We start from the raw sequence: 13,450 nt of genomic DNA, 5'->3' as shown, positions 1-13,450 counted from the left end.
GTGCCATTAACTGCACATGAACTAAGCAAAAACTAACATGGTGATGAAGAAGAGAGTTATCTACAATAATGGGCAGGGGTCTGTTGTAATGGAATTCTTAGTAGCAGAATAGGAAAGGGTGGTGTGTTTGCCAATACCTCATTAATCTGACAGCAGGGGTAAGCAACATGGGGACTAAAATTAAACCTGTGCCTGGAAAATCCCCAGTTGAAATCTTGCATCACAGTTAATAACATAATTATTAGGGACTGGAAGGGACAGCCATCTCTTAAGCACTCCAGCCATTTCTCATAAGCTTAGCAGTTTTGGAGATGTCACAAAGGTTGCAAGATGTCTACACTGTCAAACCTTTTGTGCCTTGAGAGGTAAGTATTTTGCCATGGGGTCTTACACTCACATGATCACAGTCTCTGTAAGAGTTGGGTGGGAGCAGGAAATGACAAGCAGTCTGCATTTCAGTCACCACTGCTTCTCACAGCAACCTTTTTTGTAGGTTCTTATCTGCTCATATGTCTTATCTTCAGAATCTATGTAGGAGGTTGGAGTGTCAGTATATTCGCTTGAATGCAATAGAATAATTTTATTGGGGTCCCAGCATTTGGCAAAAGTGCCTCCATCCAACTGGAGAGATTTAAAAGTATTGTCAACTTCAATTCAGTAGGCTCTTGGCCTGTGGTGTGAGTCTCCTTCTGACAGCGGGTGCACTTACAACTGACAGTGGAGAAATATGAATGAACAGCTTCGCTAAGAGAAATTGCTTCCCAGGGATGCAAATGAGAAAATTATGCTTCTAATCTGTGGCTGAAACCCAAGTAAACTCCTGTCACTTTATAGTTTATTGCTTGTCAATGATAGCAAGAGTCAGAAGAGCAAAGCTATCAGATGAGCCGGCGGAGGAGATAAAACATTTCAATCATTGAATCTAGCTGTTGTAATTAAAACTGAAGCTCTTCAATGTAAATTGCTTGCCTCCTAAAGGACCTTTGATTTTGCTTATTACTAATACGATAGCCATCACCTTTGAGCCTTTCTGCCATCTGGAGACACTCTGGAGGCAAAAAAGAAAGCAAAAACAAAAAAGTCATTTTTTTAATACAGTACAAAGGTCTACTTAAATCTAAACAATGTATTTGTTTAAAAATATTAAATTTATATACTGCCTCTTTCTCAATGAGGGACAAAAAGCTATGGTTCTTTGAGATTAGATTGAAATGCACCAACCCACCCAGTACCTGCTGTCAGAGCTAAAAATACCACATAAAACAAAATGTATGGTGAGTAGTGAATGGAATAACTGTGATTTACAGATATCAGTGAAAACTGTTACTGTGATTTTAAAATATCTGTGATTCAAAACTGTGATTTTCTGTGATTTCTGTGATTTCCGTGATTTTCTGTGATTTTCTGTGATTTCTGTGATTTCCGTGATTTCTGTGATTTTCTGTGATTTCTGTGATTTTCTGTGATTTCTGTGATTTCTGTGATCTGTACACTAGAGTGATACTGCTGCTACTGATCCAGAATCACAGAATTGTTTGTAGTAGTTACTCTGTCTTGTGACTGGAAGGTGGAAGCACCTTACCTACAAAGGACTGAATCAGTGATTTTCTGTTATTTCAGTGCTTCCTGAGTGATCTGTGAAAAAGTAGCAGCCAGTTCTGTGAAAATTACAGTTTGGAGCTCAGTAGCAGAATGAATCACAGTCACAGAAAAAGTAGCAGTTCACAGTTTGGAGGCTCAGTAGCAGAATGAATCACAGTCACTGAAAAAGTAGCAGTTCTGTGAAAATCACAGTTTGGAGCTCAGTAGCAGAATGAATCACAGTCACTGAAAATCACAGTTTAGTCTTCAAGCCAGTCACAGTTCCAAACTGTGACTAGTGAATATCTGTGAAAAAGTAACAGTTCTGTGATTCTATTCCATTCTCTAATGGTGAGGGAAAGGAATCCAAACAAGAGTAAGTAGCTTGCTACCACTTTTTAAACCCTTTATTTTTCAGACAAGATATATCTCTTGGGGAAAGTCATATACTTGGGAGATGACATCTTGGAAGATTTCCCCCCAGGAAATTCACAGAAAAGATCTTCATTGGAACCTTAGCAGAGGAATACAGGATTAAACTGTAAAAGACAGTAGTGTAGTGGTTTGAACACTGCCCTATGATGCTGGAGACCAGAGTTCGGATCCCCACTCAGCCATGGTAACCCACTGGGTGAACATGGGTAAACCACATACTCTCTCAGCCTTAGAGGGAGGTAAAGGAAAAACCCTTCTGAACAAATCTTGCAAAAAGCAAGCAAACAAACAAACCATGATAGGGCCATCAATGACTTGAAGGCACACAACAGCAAGAGGATTAAACTACTCCTCCCCAACTGCTGAAATACTGCTAATTATTAGTCCTCTCCACAGTTGCTATTTGGTGGGTGTTTTTTTTTAAATACTTGGTAAACAGAAAGACGCATTTAGCATCTCACAACTGCTTTGGCTCTGAAGACAATAGATCTCTCCCCCCCCCCCAAGATACATGAGGTACATGCTATTATGTGATGAACTGTGCATCTCTCTATACCCATGGTATTCTGAGTACTTTCCACCATACTCCAAACAAAGAGAAAACAAAAGCTGAAAACAACTCCCTCCCTCTGTATAAATTGTGAATTTGTATAATAAATTAGGTCAGGGTCCCAGAAGAATATAATTCTTGGAGTGAGAAGATCATGCTGAATTGTTCCCAGGGTGATGAAATCCTGAAATACATGCGTGGCAGTTGGGTGATTTTTGGGGAAGATCAAGCCATTTTACCCTCAAACTGGGTGATTTTTGCCCAGAATTTTTTTAAAATGGGGGGGGGGCTGCACTTTGATTACATAAAAGAACTTTTCTGGGTTCCACTGAAAACAGAAGCCACTTCTTGAGCTGAGATCTTACAGTGGTGTTGAGTAGCTTAAATCTGCACAAGAGCACTCATTGGGCAAGACAAGCCTTCTGTTAAATGGCACAACTGAACCAAATGTTCATTCAGATTTTGGGTAAGATACCTGCACATTTCATCTGAATCACACTAGAGTTTTTTATTGATTTGTTGCTGCTGCTGTTGCTATGGACTTTCAAGTCAACGCTGATCTATGGCAACCCCTATTGTAATGCTTTCTTGGCAGGATTTCTTTTGAGGAGGTTTGTCTTTGCCTTTCCCTGAGGCTGAGAAATTGTGACTTGTCGTCAACTAGTGGGTTTCCATGCAAAGATTTGAACCCTGGTCTCCCAGAGCCCTAGTCCAGTACTGAAACCACTATACCATGCTGGCTTTCCTGGTTTTAGTGGTGCTGAGTCAAAATGTTAGGTCCATAATGGTTAAAAAAGTGTTTTTAGTGTTTTAATAGTGCCAAATAATATCATTATTTTTGGGTAGGTAAAAGCTATTCATTTCTGAGGGCAGATTTCCCACCATTATGAAATGAGGTGTCAGAAAGTTCCAGTCACTTTACTTTGCTGCCACTTCAACCCATGGTGACACTTTTGTCAGGAACATGGCTATAATATTAGTGTAGGGCTCAATAGGAATGCACATACAATTGCTGAAGAGGCTTTTGTGAGTGGGGAAATGTGGCTCACCCCACTCTATGCTACTTCTTCTCATAATGGTAAGCTCCTATCAAAAGCTGACTACCTCCCTTGTAAAAATGCCAGACGTTCCATGTTAATCTTTTTGTATGACTGGCTTGCCTAACTGAATTACTCTCATCTCACCTTCAGAAGCTCTGTAGATCCAAGACTCAACCCACAGGCTGAGTGGAAGTGTGTTGCTCTTGGTGGTGGTAGGCTGTGGGGGTGTGAAAAGCCCTTCTGGCGGATTTTTCTTTCAGCAGAGTGACTGTCTAGCAGATCTGTTAAAATGTTAATGCAGAAGCCTGAAATCCTCTACTGAAATACACAGTACAGTGAGGTCATCCGCTGGTGGATCATTAAATCGATATGTTGCTAAATCATCCTATGAATGAGACCACTGGCTTCTGAGAGAAGGAGCTGGTGGGGGAGAGGTACTCTGTCTCAACAAAAGCTCTTTAAAGGATGCAATGACAGTTGGTTGTGCATTGGCCTTTTTCTCTTTTCCTGTTCTAAAAAAACACTAAAACTGGGAGAAGCTTTAAGCTTCATAGGAGCTGGAGATAAGAGGCTTGGCTGAGGATGATATTTCAACAACCATATGGACAGATTCTTCTATGGGCTACAGCGAGTCCCTGCTTTCATCCTCGAGATGAGATATTGCATTTGCTTGGATGATGTGATCTAATGGCCACTATCATTTCCTTGCAAACAATGTTTGGGTTTAGTTTACTGTCAAATCTGAGTCAGCTTGTTAGATCAAAGGCCCACTTATATATGTATTTATGTATGTGTACGTATGTATGTATGTATGTATGTGTGCATAAAGTATTCTTGTACTGCCATGCTAACTCATGAATATATGTTTTACAAAAACACAGCAGTAATTACATACGTTCCCAATTTGGCAGGGAGAGTTTCAGTTAATCCTCTGCCATCCCACTTTTTCAGCTGCTTTAAAAATGTCTCAGTTTCTCTCTCCTTTTACCACTTTCCCCCATTTGTCCTCAGGCTTCCTTTGCTGCAAACTGACTTCAATGTGTAAAAGAATTTCCCCCCTCCATTATCTAAGTGGAGAAGAAGAGAGGAGAGAAGGGGATTTTGCCCTTCAGAGTAGGTTCAGGCAAAAGCAAACTGATGCAGCATCTCCTAGCTTGTATGCTTCTCCTTATTAATGACTTTTGCTCTCTTGACCACACCTCAATGTTGTTTGGCCACACATGCCCTAGTTTTCATCTGTAAAAAGCTAGTGGGCATCTTGATGCTTTCCAGTCATTTCTGATTCATGGCAACCCTAAGGTGATATCATAGGGTTTTCTGGGAGTGAGAGTGTGTGAGTCACCCAAGGTCACCTAGCGGGTTATGGCGGAGCATGCAGTTGAACCCTGGTCTCCAGAGTCATAACCCAATGCTCAAACCACTGCATCACACTGCCTTTCTAAGCATGCAGCTAAAGTTTCTAAGCATGTATATAAGAGGGCATCCGATGAACTAGAAACATGATTAAAAACAAACAATAAAACATTTAAACCCATTTTTAAAAATTCAGTTAAAAACCTATCCACAAGGTTACCTGGTCTTTTATGTGTCTCTAGCAGGGGCAACCTGATACTGCTGGGAATCTCCTCGAGGCTCCTTCACAGCACACATTTATAACACTATGATTCTTCTTTAAGTGCCATGGCAACATACATCTCAAGATTTCTTGTTCGGAGGAATACTAGTGTGCTCTAGCTGAGAAATCTAAATACCAACCACAAAATTATAAATCCCAGAATTTCATAGGATGAAAACATGGCAGTTAAAGAGGAATCATAGCACAATAATTATGTAGTGTGAAAGGGCCCTCAGGCCTGACAGAGATGGATTCCCTATTATTAGGTTCTCATCAAGCAAGTAATCATCAGAGCTACACTATTATTATTATTATTATTATTATTATTATTATTATTATTATTATTATTATTAACCTTTATTTATGAAGTGCTGTAAATTTACACAGCGCTGTACATGCAATCCTTTTAGTTAGACGGTTCCCTGCCCTCAGGCTTACAATCTAAAAAGACATGACACAGAAGGAGAAGGGATGCAAAGAGAGGGAGGGACAAGCTGACAATAAACAGGAAAACTAATAGGTTTTTCAGCCTCTTAAGAGACGAAGGTCTAATCTGCACTGCAGCAATAATGCAGTTTGACACCTCTTTGATTGCCATGGCTCAGTGTTATGGATTCTTGGGATTTGTAGTTTGTTGTGGAAGCAATAATCTCTGACAGAGAAAGCTAATTATCTCACAAAACTGCAAATCACAGAATGCCATAGCATTGAGCCATAGCAGTTAAAGTGGTGTCAAACTGCATTATTGCTGCAGTGCAGATTAGACCTAAAACATTTATTTTGAAATTGTGTCCACTGGCAGTAAAATTTCTGGGCCCAAAGATATAGTGCAGTAAAAAGGGGCCAAACCAGGCTTTCTCTTGAAATGTAGCAGTAATGATGTAAAGAAAGACATGTAGCTGCCTGGTATATATCAAGAGACTGTTTAGTTTGATCTTCACCTAATCCTGTGTTCTCCAGGGGTCACAGAATAACTGGTGCCAGATTCCAGAGAGAAGAAGCAGTGTTTAACAGGCTTTTATCAGTTCACTAGTGCGTAAGCACAATACAGCCATGCACTACTTCCATGTCTGGCTATGAATACAAATTGTGCAGCTACCAAAGTAAAGAGCTTAAACAAAGGGATGATGACAAAGAACTCCAATTAATCATCCTCTGCCCCAAATAGACAAGGGGACTAATGCATATATATTTGGGCATTGGTCCCATGTTCTCAACATCCATTTATAACGCGTTTATCTACATATGTATTTATTTAGTGACATTAGTATAATGCTCAACATTTTACTATGGGAGGCTTACAATAGAGTTCAAAATAATTATTTATAACTAGGGACTTTATCACACAGGAAAAATTGGAAGGTTAACTAAAGATTAATCTGGGGTCATCCAAGGTATTTCACATAATTTTGCAAAAGATTTTCAAACGACGTCGCACACAAATGGAACACAATCCAAACACAGTCATGAGACATCCCGGGAATAGCTGAATTTGGAAAAATAATCGAATTTATAAATTCTTTTCCACTGCGAATTTGCAGTCAATTTGCATTTGTGTTAGTATGAAATGCATCGCCAGTTTGCTATGGGATCACTGACAGCCATGGGATACTGTCCTCCCTGTGCATGAAAGGACACAAACTTCCCATTTGGGGCCAGTTTAGAAGTGATGGCCTGAAAAGATGATTAAACATGATGGGCAACTCTTGGGGCAGAAACTGGACACAAGGCGGGGGAGCAGGAGAACGTTGCCTCCTTTTTTTTTAACTCCCTCAGGAGGTCCCACTGAATGGATGCCTATGGCAACCCGTGGTGTTTCCCCACCTGGTTGGAACCACCCTCCTGCCCTTTTCTCCCCACTAGCATCCATCTCTGATCACCCACTGTCCTTTTCATGCCTGAGCTTTGGGGAGCAGCAGGTGCTGGAGGAGGAGGAGGAGGAGGAGGAGGAGGAGGAGGAAAAGGAGGCAGCAGCAAAGCCCAGGAACATGTGCGCCTCTGCCTGGAACCCCTTCCCCTTGTGCGTGCACTCTCAAGCTATTCTTTGCCTCCTCATATACCTCCTCCTCATTCTCCCTTCTCTTCTTCCTGCGTGGGCAACTTTGCCAGGAAGGGAGGCAGGCAGAAAAAGAGAGAGAGAGAGAGAGAGAGAGAGAGAGCAGCCGTGGGGGCTCTAGGCTGGGAAATCGCGGTGCATGAGGGAGCGTGGTACTGCGGACTTTCGCCTTGGAAAACCAGGACCTTGAAGAAGACTGGATGCGGGACTGAGGAAAGGGCTGGCCTTTTTTCCACACACACACACACACACACACAGCACGCATGTGCAAACACGCTAATTCGAAATAAAGAAGCTGATGGGTATGTGCTCATGTGCTCATGTCATTCGCATTCACACTGCTTTCTCTTTCAGATGGATGCTGTGTTTGTCTGTTCGTGTGATAAGCTACCATGTAATGTCTTGCATTTTCAGATCCCCCCCTCTTCTTCTTTCAGGGCAGTGATACATTCTTCCGTGTGAAAAAGTCCTAAGAGAAATCTGATATGGTGTAAAATTATTTAGTCTGGCAGCAGAAGAAAAACAAGTCTAATTAAGCTTACTACAAAGCCAGTGATGCTCATATCTTAGAATTTGTCAAAAAACCAACTGGCCCTTAACTCACTGAAATCCTACACATTAAATCCTAGACATTAAAATTTTAAGAGGTATTCACCTAGTACATAAGGACCACAGTGTAAGTGCTAGGTGAGCCTCTTTGGGCACTCTGTAACTATGGTGCCAACATTAAAAAGTCCTTCTTCCTAGTAGCCACCTGTAACACTTCCTTTAGCAGGGGGACCTGAAAAAGGGTCCTGAAAAAGGGTCTTGAAAGATGATTTCAAGTTCTTGGACAAGTATTATGTACTGAAAAGAGCAACATTTGTATAGAAGCAATGGTCAAATCCACTTCATAGTAAAGACAACTTTTAAAGTAAACTTGGCATGAGTCTTCACAAAATGTCCTTGATGAGATACAGAATGGTGGCTGACAAGAAGGAGAAATGTATATCAGCTTTGTATAGCTATTGGTTTCCCAAATCAATCATGATTATGAATCCTTTTGAGCTTCAAGGGGAGAATCTAACAAAGCTTAGACCTGACAACATTTCAATGGTATATTCTGTGTGGGTGTTATAAATTCTGCTGTGAAGAGTAAAATGCTGTGATTGCAGATGACACATTGCTCCCAGAGGTATACTTGACTTCAGCATACTGAGACTACTGCTGAAGATGATCAGAGTCTGTCAAGACCAGTAAGTGTGAGAAACAGTGAGAGATGGGCAAGATTATGTGTCTCTCTGTGTGTGCGCATGCACATACATGTGTGGTTAGTGATGTATAAAATGGTGAGAGAAAGAAAGGAAAAGGAATAGCTAAGATACTACCTCAGATCTACAGAATGACTCAAACTGCCAGTGAGTGTCCTAATTTTTTTCATAACACACAAAGTTCCGACTTTGCACATAATTCATGGGCAAATATTGGGTTAGCAATTGTCAAGTGTGTCTGTGCCATTACATTTCAGTGAATTCTTCATTGTGATTTATGTCACACATATATTAGCAGATATACTCCTTGGAAATACAAATACTGTATAAGAATATTCTTATCAATGCACTACAAGAATTCCTATCATATTAAATCAATTACAAATGCCTAAAATCTGTTTTTAGAGACGTGTTTCAGGGTTGCTACCCTTCTTCCTCTGAAAGTCCATATCTCAGAATGCCTTGAGAAGCAGCTTCAGCTCAAGTCATTTCTCCAGTTCTGCATGCTGAGTGAGCTATTAAAAACAACTAAAGTCTAATGATCTATATATTGTTTTTTCAATATTTAATGTGTTTTGAAAGAGTGATGGCTTGTTTGTGCCATACACATTTGTCAATCCCCTTCTGCCTGAAGACTTTCCCCTTTTTCAACAAATGTCTGCATTGTTCCAAATACTCAGGGAAAAACATTTGACCAGAGGTCATCACATGGAAAATGATGCTCCTTCCAGATCTCTTTCAACTGTCTTAAAGATGTGCTTGTTTGCCTTAACTGTAGCCTGTGTTAATGCATGAGCTAGCTATGTTGAAGGCACAGTCCCTTTCCTTTAACAAAGAGTAACTGTCTTCCTATTTCAATAAAATTGTTAATTCATCAGGAGGTCTAAAATAAATATGAAATCAGATTTCAACACATTCTTGTAGTATATTTCAAACAACAACAAAACCAACAACAGTATAAAAATGAAAAAGGATTCTCATCACCACTCATCCAGATGGTGCACAGCTGATATTTGACACATAACTGTCAGAAGAAAGATCAGTGGCCAACAGCATAATTTGGCCTCCAAAAGAACAAACAGTGGCCACTAGTGGTTTCCATCTCAGTGGGGAGGTAATTTGGCTTCAGGATTTATTCCAGACTTTAAAGGTGTTTTCTAAGGCAGTGCTACCTAAAGTAGTGGTACGTGGACTAGTTCTGGTTCCTGAGTCATCTCTTACTAGTCCTTGGAGATCTTCTAGGCATGAAAGAGATAATTATAGTCAATGAGTACAAATATGATATGGGTCCCTAACACAGGGGTGAGGGGAATTGTTGATCTTCAATTATCTGTGGTTGCCAGACTAGAAAAGTTCCTGTACCTTTAATGCTAAAGTAGGAGCAGGAATTTCTTGTTACCTATATCCATTAAAGGTACAGGTGTCCCCTCAAGCTTTCATCCTGGAAACCCTAGCCGCATCAGGTAGCTTAAGAAGCACTGATATAAGGCACTGAACTCTATTTCAAAAATGGATTCAGCATCTTGGATAGTTTGAAATTCAGACAAACATATGGGCTGTCATCCTGTTAGCTATTGTCTTTTTTGCTAGTTACACAGCCATAATATCAACCTCAGTGTCTTCCAAGGATTGCTAGAAGGCCCCTGAGGAAGACTGTCACAGTGCATCCAACTAAAAGAAAATAGCTGGACACACATCTGCTGCTTCCCCTCTCTTCATGGAAATAGTCATCTTGGATGGACTGCCACACTGAAAAGGCTGTTTTGTTTTTTAGGGGAGGGTTGCACAAAGAGAGGTATTGCAGTATAAATATAATCTGGAGATACATCTCCCAATGTGGTATCTCAGCCATGGGGTGGATTCATCACTGCATTGACATAGAATTGCAAGCCACCACTGAGTGAAAACTCACAAGGCCTAGTAGAAAGCATGGTATAGACCTACATCATGTTTGCTGCAGATGTCTCGAGCCATTAGACAGCTGGAAGAGATTGATAGCAACCAGAGTGCTCTATTAGCGCTTTGTGCTCTTGCACATTTTCTTAAACCACCCAGAACCAGCAGCTGTCAAAGGCAGGATATTGAGATGGATGATTTGTCTGTGTAACCCAGAAAGGTTTTCTTGCCCTTAATTTATGAAAGGAAGGTTGGAAATATAAAGGAACATCACTTGTAAATAACTATTGGACACACACACACAAACTGCCAGCATGAAAATGTGAAAAAAGTGTATCTTTAGGGCCAGTCAGGATTGATGACCATCTATTGGAATTCCTAATACTCAGGATTCTGTCTATGAATCTTCTTCTCTTGAAGTTTGTCTATTGTAAATTGTTTCCTCCTGTTGTGGTAACTGAGGGGCTGTTTCTGTGTTTTTAAAAATTTGAGGCATATCTCTTTTTTAAAGTAAAATTTTCTCATAGCTCTATATTTTTCCCACTCAGAAATTATTTAGAAAAGTAAGGGCCTGAACAGACAGGTCAAAATAAAGCTGCTTTGGGTCAGTTTGGAGGTATGCAGTTTAAATGATGCATGCGTCCTAAGAGGCTGGAAGCCACACCAAAGCCATGCTCCAGTTCTAAGGACTGGAGCACAGCTTTGGCACAGCTTCTGGCTTCTTAAGATGCATGTGTCATTTAAACTGCATACCTCCAAATTGATCCGAAGCAGCTTTATTTTGGCCTGTCTGTTCGGGCCCTAAGACACCTTTGAAGCTATTTGTGGGAACTGCTAAATAGCCTTGGGTATGTAAAATCAGAAGGAAAAAAAAGTTGATAAAATGAAACACCCCAATGAAATGTGTTGAATGTTGATGCAAAGGTGGGTCTCATTGCTATCAGATTAAGGGGCATAATCCTGTACAGAAAATACACTAGCTGAGGGACTGTAGGAAGCCACGGTATGCCAACAGAACCCCATATAGACTGCCAATGTGAAAAATATGCCCTGCATCTACTGGTGAAATACTCTGCCCAGCTGTTCCTACACTCAAGATGCTCAAATGGAACAGACAAAATGGATCTGTGGGCACGTTTCTGGATAGAGAAGAATTAGCCTTTTTTTGCATCCCATATACTTGGGCATGTTAATCATGTGGCTGTACATAAGCTTCACAGAACTGTTGAAAGGGGTTTCTGTCCTGTTGACATTAATTAAAGGTGGGGAGCAGTAACCACCCTTGAATTGATGTTCACCCCACCTCTGTTGCTATCTATGATAGAGCATATTGCAACTCCAAAAACAATCAGAATCCCCCCACAGCATTCCCACACAAGGAAACCATGTCAGAGACAACTCGACACATGGCATTGGCTTTTCCCTTTTTTTCCTATTTTGTGCAACTTTAAAATTCATAAGGAGGAACTCTAGCAAAGGACTACATGGGGAATAATAAGAACTTGGCACAATGCACACAAAACAGAGTACTTTGCACAAAACAGCCTGCAATGGCAACATGTGTGGGTCCTTGAGCACTCTGAAAACACTTCTCTCTCTAGAACACTTCACAGTAATTCCTACTTCAGGATTTCAAACTCACATACTCAGCATCAAACTCTATTTCAACCACTGGGAGTACCGGTCAAGACAGACCAATCCACTCTAGCAATGGAAAAGATATTAATAAATACATGAATTACAATGTCAGGAAACTCTGAAAGGAGAATCATGAATGGGTGAGTCTTTAGGTTTGGAACTTCTTCTGTGTTAAATAAGTTCCAAATTTGTAAAAGCACACATAGGTGTGGTACAGACCGGCAGGGAAGTGCCGGCCCTTTGTACTAAGTAGCTCCACCGCAGCACCTGAACTGTGCGGCTGTTAGGAAGGATCGAATTAGGGAATTTACGAGAGGTGTGTCCTAACAACGCATGCAGTGAGGTCGGGTCCCTATGTGTATACCAGAGGTCATCTAGTCCAACCCCAAGAAACAGAGACTCGAATGCCAAAGGAGGTGCAATTAAAATATAAACATATATTAAAGCCACACAACAAAAGGGATCACACATGCACACACACATTCAATGCTAAAGCAAGGGAATGATGAGTTCGGGAGTAAAGGAGAAAGGATAGAGGCACCGTTGGGATATTTACCTTAGAAGTCTTCTCCAAAGTGACAGATGCGAGGGATGGTGGATGGTGAGATATGGTCGTGGGAACGGGAAAAGAAAGGAGCTGAGTTCCAGCGGGCAAAGCTAACAAGAGGCCCGAGAGACAGCGAGTTTTGGCTTAGCTCGAGTGATTTCAGCGGAGCCCAAAGCTCAAGGCACACAAGCTCGGAGCGAAATGCTCTACAAGCAAGGAACTCAGGCAAGGAACTACTGCTCAACAAGCCCAAGGAAAGGCTGGAATTGGGGTCCTTGTATACCCCTAAACATAACCTCAGGCTATGGCAGCCTGGCGAACAAAGGCTTGATGTCTTTATCTTTGTTTAAGCTGAAACTTACACAATGGATACACAAAGAAGAGGTCTGGCACTTTTCAGGAGGGGACAAATCTCTCAATGGCTGAGCTGTTAAGTTAATCACTGGCTCATTAAGGAGGGAGCTCCTGCCATTGTCCTCCTGCTTTGGGTAGCTTGCGAAACTAGTCTGGCAACTCCCAAAACTGCTTGCTAAAAGGTCTGAAATCTACCTTTTTTTGTGGGACCAAGCCTAGCAAGACTGCTGGCTATGTGGTCAGCTCACTCTTAGGGTAATGGTGGCTAGCAATGGGGTCAGTCAGGGGTCATAGATTCAGATCGCATGGCACCCAAAATTTATATAAAACCAATCTTGGTAACATGGCACAACTGCACAGTAAAAAAGAAGCTCCCTAGAGCAGCTTCTTTTTTGCGGCGTCATAAGTGCTGCGTCATAGCCCTTACGACACTGCTTCCTGTCGGAGATGTGTGGGCACTCAGATGCCCACATGCTATCCATACATCC

At 41.2% G+C, this 13,450-nt stretch overlaps 1 long non-coding RNA gene across 1 annotated transcript in view; it reads right to left on the bottom strand.

Annotated features, from left to right (window-relative positions):
* Positions 1–9,507: 9,507 nt before the first annotated feature.
* Positions 9,508–13,450, bottom strand: part of LOC121919541 — a 92,986-nt gene continuing 89,043 nt past the window's right edge. Inside the window, exon 7 of the long non-coding RNA XR_006101502.1 lies at positions 9,508–9,765. This is a non-coding gene — a long non-coding RNA (uncharacterized LOC121919541). The remainder of the gene's footprint in view (positions 9,766–13,450) is intronic.

Source organism: Sceloporus undulatus, chromosome 1 (genome assembly GCF_019175285.1).
Source record: "Sceloporus undulatus isolate JIND9_A2432 ecotype Alabama chromosome 1, SceUnd_v1.1, whole genome shotgun sequence".
NCBI lineage: Eukaryota > Metazoa > Chordata > Lepidosauria > Squamata > Phrynosomatidae > Sceloporus > Sceloporus undulatus.
The sequence above is the reverse complement of the archived record's forward strand: the minus strand, read 5'-3'. Positions and strand labels throughout refer to the sequence as shown.